This window comes from Phyllobates terribilis, unplaced genomic scaffold (assembly GCF_046119375.1).
Source record: "Phyllobates terribilis strain yellow unplaced genomic scaffold, ASM4611937v1 Scaffold_8008__1_contigs__length_33646, whole genome shotgun sequence".
In the NCBI taxonomy this organism is placed as follows: Eukaryota; Metazoa; Chordata; class Amphibia; order Anura; family Dendrobatidae; genus Phyllobates; species Phyllobates terribilis.
Window position 1 is genome coordinate 24,606 of NW_027370748.1, and position 9,042 is coordinate 33,647.

The window sequence follows — 9,042 nt, forward strand, 5'->3', positions numbered from 1 at the left end:
TTCGCTAAATTAAAAAATAAACTTTTAAATTGAGTGAATCCAGTAACTAATTGTAATGTACAATTTGACATAAGCAACTAATTCTCACCAACACATAAGTCAAAAGTCTATTGTAATTATTGTATCCGTTATCCATTAGATCCAGAAAGAATAGCAATTGTGCCCAGTTAGATCCAAGATCAACAATCAATTCTCAAAATCACTATAACTAGATGAAACTTTTTTTGTTCTCTATTAAGAGCATTAAATCACTCAAACTAGAAGCATCATACTCCTTCCTAAGCTTGTTTGCATCCAGATCAGAGTTCTTTTATTGCATCATACGTTGTTGAAACTGAACCTGAGAAGCCATTCTTGAAGGTCCACGCTTGAGCTGTTGCTACTTTGTTCTGCTACCAACCTCAGTAGCTTATCCTTCACCAAACTCTGTGTTATTTCAAACGAGTACTCCACAAACCTGTGGGTGTCCATTCGGTAGGCGGCAAGAAGATGTTGCTCCTTCCATATAGGGTCGTCGACATTGAAGATTCCACATCCAAGAAGGTCAGAAAACTGGCCGCGATAGTATTTTCCCTTGGGGAAGTTGAGGAAGTTATTCTTGAGCATGTACTCGATCTTGGATGGATCAGAAGTGACGATCCCATGGGCGTTACTCGTACAGAGCCCTCTGTAGCGGTAGGTGCCACCACAGCGGATGAGCTGGAGAGTGTTCCAGTCGCGGAGCTCGTGGTAATGTCGGATGATGGAAGGGATGTATTTAAAATTCACCTGTCTTTCAAAAGAACTGTATATTTGATAACTTGGGCAGATTTAAATACAAATCTCCACTAGATAACTTCACAAACAAATGAAACTAGAAAATGCACCTTCCAGGTAGACTAATCCAGTGTAGTTCAATCTCAACTTCACCGTGTTCAACATTGTGCAGTCTAAGACACATCTTTTGCATAATCCTACCATCTAACCAGTAAATGCAGCTCTCCTCCGACAAGCAGTTCTGTCTGCAGGGTGGCAATCGTGAGAAAATGGTGCCAGTAGGGAGGTTGTCAAGAGTCATCTATAAGGCCTCTAAGAACTAAAAGAACTTGTTTTGCTTTTTTAAAAGTACAAATATTCTAATCGCGGCCACTACAGTCTCCAAGCTCAGCTACCTCTACAATTTCATGGATCACCAACATCTTCGTATCTGCAATTAAATTGGCAAAATGGGTGTGATTGTTGTTTGAATAGTTCCTATAGCCTAATTCAGTGAATTCATAACAAAAATCTTTAACTGAAAAAAAAGCAACAAAGCATCAAGTACTATCAACAGAAAGTACCAATCAACTAGCTTTGACATCCACCAGACCACATCGTTTAATAGCACTCACAATAACTAAAACATTACCAATATAGTTAATGTAGGATTAAGCTCTCCTTGTATGGCCATGTGTGAAATACTTCCTTTCTCTTATGCTTTTCTTCTTGAGTTCCAATCGATGAGAATAAAATCCGGCGGGGCAATTGATGAGAATAAAATCCACATATCCCTTGGTACGGTGCTTGAGCGCAGCGACGATCCAAACTAGGGCTTTACCGCCGAACCCTAGGGGAAGATTGGACCTGGCTTTGAAAATGCAAAGGAGCTTGGAATTAGACCAGCACTTGTCGCGGACTAGCGCCTGGTCTAGGCGGCAATCGCCATTAAGAACCTCAACGAGCGTGTAATTGACGCGGTTTTCGACGCCGAGGAGGAGGTCGAGGTTTCGGAGGAGAATGTTTTTGAAGCGATAGCGACGTTAGGTTGAAGATGGAGTTAGTTTCTTATAAACGAGGCTAATTTTGTCCAAATACTTGGATTTCAATAAAAATTCAAAAATGTCACCGAAATTTTAATCCCAACACGCTTCTTCAAATTTTTCTTTTATTTTTTTATCATGAATTTACTGAACCATTGATCGTCCCGATCCGACGGTCCAGAAATGTACTCACCTACTCACTATAATAGTGTTATACTCACATGAACCTTCCTCTACAATGAAGAGTCATTGAGACAAGGTGTTACAATTCGAATAACCCATTCAACTCTTGAATTAATCACAATAGCAGTTTATAACCTCCTCTCATGAATGTACCAAAAACATCCTATTAAATCACAATTACACCTAATATTTATATTTAAACTAAAACATCTGATCAAATTCCCGCATGAATAAACCATCGTGTGCCTCAACTGGCCAAGATCTAAGCATGAATATGTAAACTAAAATATTTATTGAACTAAATAATGAATAAACTTTTATATATAATCAGATGATATAAATGTAATACATTTTTGTGATGCTTAATAATTTATATCAAATACATAATATACAATATACACATAATTTTGTAAAATGACAAAAGTCCATGCGAAGAACGAACACTAACAACCTAGTCCTAATCCTAATACTAATCCTATCCTAATCTTAATATATCTTAAAATTGGCATTGTTTAGCCAAATTAATGCTCTTCTTATTGTACATTGTACATGTTTATTATTGGGCCGGACAAATTTTCATACGAATTGGGCCTAGATCACCATTCACTTGAATCAGCACTTCAAATGCTTGCATTGATTTTCCTTTGCTGTTTCAGAGTCAAAGACATGAATGCTTGAACGACAGTTTTTTCGGCATCAATGCAGTCTTGAATTTCCTCATTTGTGCCTTTCCATCTTCCTCTCCTTTGTTTGTGCAACATTTGAAGGGCTGAAACGCCTGGCATCGTTGCTATAAATCCCCATCGGTGGTGTTCACATTCATTGCCATCCCGTACTTCGATCTCTCGAAGGTAGACTAATTGGTAAGTGGTAACCCAATTTCATTTTGACCTAAGTTTTATATTTTAGTTTATGTGGTTTTGATTTGTGGAGTTCTTTGATTTCACTAATAGTTTGAAGAAGATCTAATCTTGGAAGCTCCGATTCGTTAAGGAAAGCAAGTAGCAGGTTTTGTCCAGTTTTCCCCTTTCAGTTTACTGTAATATCATTTATGTAATTTCATATGTTGTCTTGTCTTTGATTGTTAAGAATTCAGATTGTTGGAGTAATACTTATAAAATGTGTCGATTTTGTCCTTTTTGATTGTTTAGAATTCAGATTGTCATCCCGCACTTCGATCTCTCGAAGGTAGACTAATTGGTAAGTGGTAACCCAATTTCATTTTGACCTAAGTTTTATATTTCAATTTATGTGGTTTTGATTTGTGGAGTTCGTCGATTTCACTAATAGTTTGAAGAAAATCTAAGCTTGGAAGCTCCGATTCGTTAAGGAAAGCAAGTAGAAGGTTTTGTCCAGTTTTCCCCTTTCAATTTAATGTAATATCATTTATGTAATTTCATATGTTGTCTTGTCTTTGATTGTTAAGAATTCAAATTGTTGGAGTAATACTTATAAAATGTGTTGATTTTGTCCTTTTTGATTGTTTAAAATTCAGATTGTAGGAGTAAGAATGTAAAATTATTTTAGTTAATAAAGGTTTTCATTCATAAATGGATGATGTAGTTTCATAATTTGATCATTTCAGTAAATGAAGAGATGTTTTTTAAGCATTTTTAGTTTGCAAAATTCTAATTCACCAAATGTAGCAACAAACTCTAATCCTAATCTTAATTCTTATTTTTATTCACACAAGAATGTCTTGCATTTGTTTCACAAAATCCGTTTCATCAATGGATTGAATGTTGATTCAATGCCACCTTGACCCCTCTTTTTCAAAGACTTACATTTGTCTTTCAAACTTCCGTTGGCCATTGATTAGCTTGCAATTGATTGCCCTAATTAATACCCTACTTAATTCCTTCAATTGGCATTATTTATTCAAACAAGAATTTCTTAATCTTAGTCCATTAAATGGCTTCAAGTCAACTTATATATTACTGTTATGTCCTTCAAAAAAACATCTTAACCATTATTTTTCGTTTATACCCTCCACTTTATTCCTCCTATTTACCAAAACCCTTAGTCTACTTTAGATTAAGGCACCATTATTTTTGAAAAAAAATAAATAAAAATAAAATCCAAATGAATCTGAATTCTAATTTTTATTTTTTCTAATTTTAAATCTAATTATGATTCTTTCTAATTAATTATAAATCTAATTCTAATTCTTTCTAATATACTAAGCTTTTTCCTTCTTTTAATGCGTTAACTTATAAAATGAAAACCAAATAACTCAAATAAATAAAAATAAATAAAACTAGAAATATATTTCAGTATTTAGTAGGAGGAATTCGTCTTCTTCTTTTGAGTTAAAGTCAAAAAAAATTTACTTCTCAAACCTTGCCCTAATTAATACCCTACTCAATTCCTTCAATTGGCATTGTTTATTCACACAAGAATTTCTTAATCTTAATTCTTATTCTTATTCACACAAGAATGTCTTGCATTTGTTTCACAAATCCGTTTCATCAATGGATTGAATGTTGATTCAATGCCACCTTGACCCCTCTTTTTCATAGGCTTACATTTGTCTTTCAAACTTCCGTTGGCCATTGATGGCTTGCAACTGATTGCTCCAATAATATCTCCTTCAATTTCCCTTTCCATTCAACCGTTACAAATGTGACTCTCACACAGAAACGGCTGGTCTACCTTAACCGTCTTCTTCTGTGCTTAAATCTGTGTCTTCCACGTTGTTGAAATGTTCGCACCATATTTTTGTTCATAGCTTAATAATTTACATCAAACACATAAGATATAAATAATGCTCAACGTACATATATGGGCACAAACAACCTATCTATCTAATATACTATAATCTTAGGGATGCAAAAATACTAAATGTCATCCTAATACACATTAACTATATCCTAATTATGTAAAAGGCCCACATCTAATACTCAATCTAAAAAAACTAATAATCAAAATCAAAATCAATAGATTCTTATTTGTGTCATCCACCTAAGCCCAACAAAAAGAATAGGCACAATAGATAATTCAATCATTGAAATATTTGAGTCTCAAATATTTGGAATGTCTAATTATTCGCAGCTATATCATACAAGATATATATATCACTTAATCATCTGATATGAGAGTATATTATATAATATAAATAGATGTTCGTGTATACAATGAATAGATGATTAAAATATTATAATTAGACCTATTTAAAATTGTATAAAATAAATTAGAACACCTACGTGAAAATAAATTAAACTCATCACATAAGCTAAAATATTGACATATAATAAGGCCCGTGCGAAGCACGGGCAACATGATTCTAGTCTTAATCTTAATCTTTATATATATAAAGATTAGGGGGACTTTGAAAAAGTAAATGTGAATTTAGAGTTGCCATTAATGATCTATTATCAATAAATATTGAACTTAAGATTTCCAAATCATAATACTTATAAACTTAACTTTTTGGAAATTAATAATCTATAGAATCGAATACGATTAATTCTAATTCTACCTAAAAAGGATGTTATGAAGCCCATAAGTGTACATTAAAGATCAACCGTTATGACAAGCCATAATTGTGATTATCGGTTTTCTCTAAATTTTTGGTTGTTTCATCTTCCATATCTTTGTAACCAGTAACCACTTCCTTTAAGTTTATCTCATCTCTTGCCATAGCAGTTACAGTTACCCTTCAACTTTCCGTCTTAATTATCATCCACTAAAAGGGTATTGCCATTTCCTTTATCTTATAAGAACAACCATGTCGGTTTCCTTGACCGGTCTCGATCTTTTTATTGGAGAGATCTATTATCATTGGCTAATTTCAAGAGTTCAGAACATAATTCCTCATTTGGACATCAGTTAGGAACGGCGAAAATTGGCGGAGCAACTCATGTTGATCTTACATCTCACTTCCATTGGTGGCGTATGACTGTGCCATTATTTCTCTTTCAAATGATGCTCCTGGTCAACTTAGATGTCAAAGTTTAATCACCAATGATGGTAGTGAAGATGAATCCTCTACATAGGATGAAGTTTCTCTGCTATTATCATTCCAGGTTTAACTCAGTTTCTTTGTTCTTACCACTACCAAATGGACATTGCAAATTATAGAATCTGATGCATGAGATTATTTCTTTTCACCTTTATTATCACTTAGAATTAGCATTTCTATAGAGAAAAATATATTTATTTAGCTCTACCATATCACTTGAATACCAATTCAACATTGCATAAGAATCATTAAATTAAATCAAAGTTGTTTGTGGGTTCTTGCTATATGTGCTACTTCGCGTCTACTAGGTAGACGATTCCGATTTTGGTTTGAATTGGTGGGAGAAATTGATCATGGAGTGGAATGATCTCTACTATAATGATTAAAACCGTCTTCTCTATTAACAATTTCCCGCTTCATAGCAATTGCCCGCTTATTTTGTGATGAAGTTTTAGAGAAAATTATGGAGCGGGTAGATTTTGGAATTACAAACTGTAGGATGTATGAAGGTCATTACTACCATAAAGGATCTACAAAAGAAAAATCTACAGAAGAACTGGAAGATACATTTGAAATGATGATCATATAAAAGTGGTTTGTCTTTTTTGCTATCTCTATTATAAGTCATAAACTTGCAATGAATCTTTAGCCGCGTAGGTAGATGATCAAAATGAGTAAGAAATATAAACAAGTACTCCTATATTCATGCTTTTTATGTGGTACTACAACTAGATGGTACTAGAAACCTCTTTAATTGAATTGGTTTTTCAATTGACACACAATAAGCTAATAAAAAATAAATAAGAAAATTTATTTTTACTCTTTTACTAAATCATTGGAGTAAATCGATAAACTCTTAATAAAAAGGTAAACTTTTAATGATCGATGAGTAACTTTCACTTTACGTCAATTTATTATGTGCCATGAGGGCACATTAGAAAAAACACGATTGAATTAATCTTAATAAATTAATGATTTTCAATTGTTGCTTTCACATGCGAATACATTTAGGCCGATTATGCATGATGATGGTCATTGCATACTCCCAGTCAACAGTTGCTGGAAAATTGTGTCAAAAGTTCTTAGGTGTTCCAATAGATGCACGTGTAAACTTCTCTATGACCTTGATGAAACTGTAACATATTGGAGAGTTGCAACAAGAACAATATAAATGTAGAGCGGTTTACATGCTCAACGATATTTATTTAGCAACCCTTCTTATACATTTGTTCGCCACATTTATTTCCAAAGCCTTTTGGTAGTTCTACTCATATACTTGACAGATTGTACTCTCTTGCTATGCATATTGAATAGATTTGGTTCATATAGTATGAGAAGTTGGAGCCCTTGAGTAATGTGATAGATAATCCTAGCATCAGTGTTTTGAATGGGATTTATGCTAGAGTTAAGCACCTTCAATTTCGTTCTATTTTAGTCCTTTAGATTTCACTAATGTTTAGTTGTCAGTTAACTGATATTAGCTAGATATCATTTGTTAATATGTCTTGATCTGTGAGCTTCTCAATTGGTTGTTACTTTTTTTATTTCATTTTCACTTAGTTTTGTTCAATCAAAGGAAAATATCAAGCTACATTATAAACAAAAATATTCATTTCTAGATGAAAGGTCAGTATTTCATGTGCTAATCTATAAACGGAAAAACCAGTATTTTGTCCATTAAGCTACATTTCTGACACAATACAACATCAATTGTAAGCATGTTCTGAATCATCATTGCATGTTGTACGTTTAAGCAACAATTGCTTCTATCAATGTATAAGAGCAATAGGTATTTCCACCTCCACAATAATAAATACGCTATACCAGAAATAATGCTACAAACAATATATCCTGCACATAAGATCCAGCTATCCAAACACAAGCCCGTGCGAAGCACGACCAATGTCGTCCTAGTATACTATAATCTTAGGGGATGCAAAAGATACTAAATGTGATCCTAATGCACATTAATTATACCCTAATTATGTAAAAGGCCCACATCTAATACTCAATCTAAAACATCTAATCTTCTAATATATTATAATCTTAGGGGATGCAAAAAACACTAAATGTGATCCTAATACACATTAATTATACCCTAACTATGTAAAAGGCCCACATCTAATACTCAATCTAAAAAAACTAATAATCAAAATCAAAATCAATAGATTCTTATTTGTGTCATCCACCTAAACCCAACAAAAAGAATAGGCCCAATGGATAATTCAATCATCGAAATATTTGAGTCTCAAATATTTGGAACGTCTAATTATTCGCAGCTATATCATACAAGATATATATATCACATAATCATTTGATATGAGAGTATATTATATAATATAAATAGATGTTCATGTATACAATAAATAAATGATTATAATATTATAACTAGACCTATTTAAAATTGTATAAAATAAATTAGAATTAGACCTACATAAATATATTTATAGTATTAATATTAGATCTATTTTACACTGTATGAAATAAACTAGAATTACACCTACGTGAAACATAAATTAAACTCATCACATAAGCTAAAATATTGACATATATAAGGCTCGTGCGAAGCACGAACAACAAGATTCTAGTATATATAAAGATTACGGGACTTCAAATCACTAAATGTGAGGTTTAAGAAACAATAAATACCCCTTTATTCATATCAATAATGTTGAGTTTTTCAAGCAATAAATTACTATAAAATCAACTAATTCTTATTTTTCTGATTTTAATAATACTATAGTTTTTATTTATCCCAATCCAAATTTATGCTTCACATACCATAACTTATGAGTTATGACTTATGACCTTCCAACTTACTAATTGATTGAGCAACCTTATTGCCTCCATCATCAAGATACCCGTGTAAGTACAGTTACAACGGGAGTTTGAACCTTTCGCTTGCCTCTCATCCTTTAAATACATTTTAGATTAATAAGCTTCTTCCTTCGTCAAATCCTCACTATGAGTGTACGACCTCAGATCTCATCGGCCATGACACTTCTTTTGCTTTCTCCGCCTCTCCCAAAGCCAAATTCACCTCTCCACCGGCTTTCACCACCCCCTCTACTTCCATCTTCTTCGGTCAACAACTTACGTTAGATTGATTTCCTTCCATTA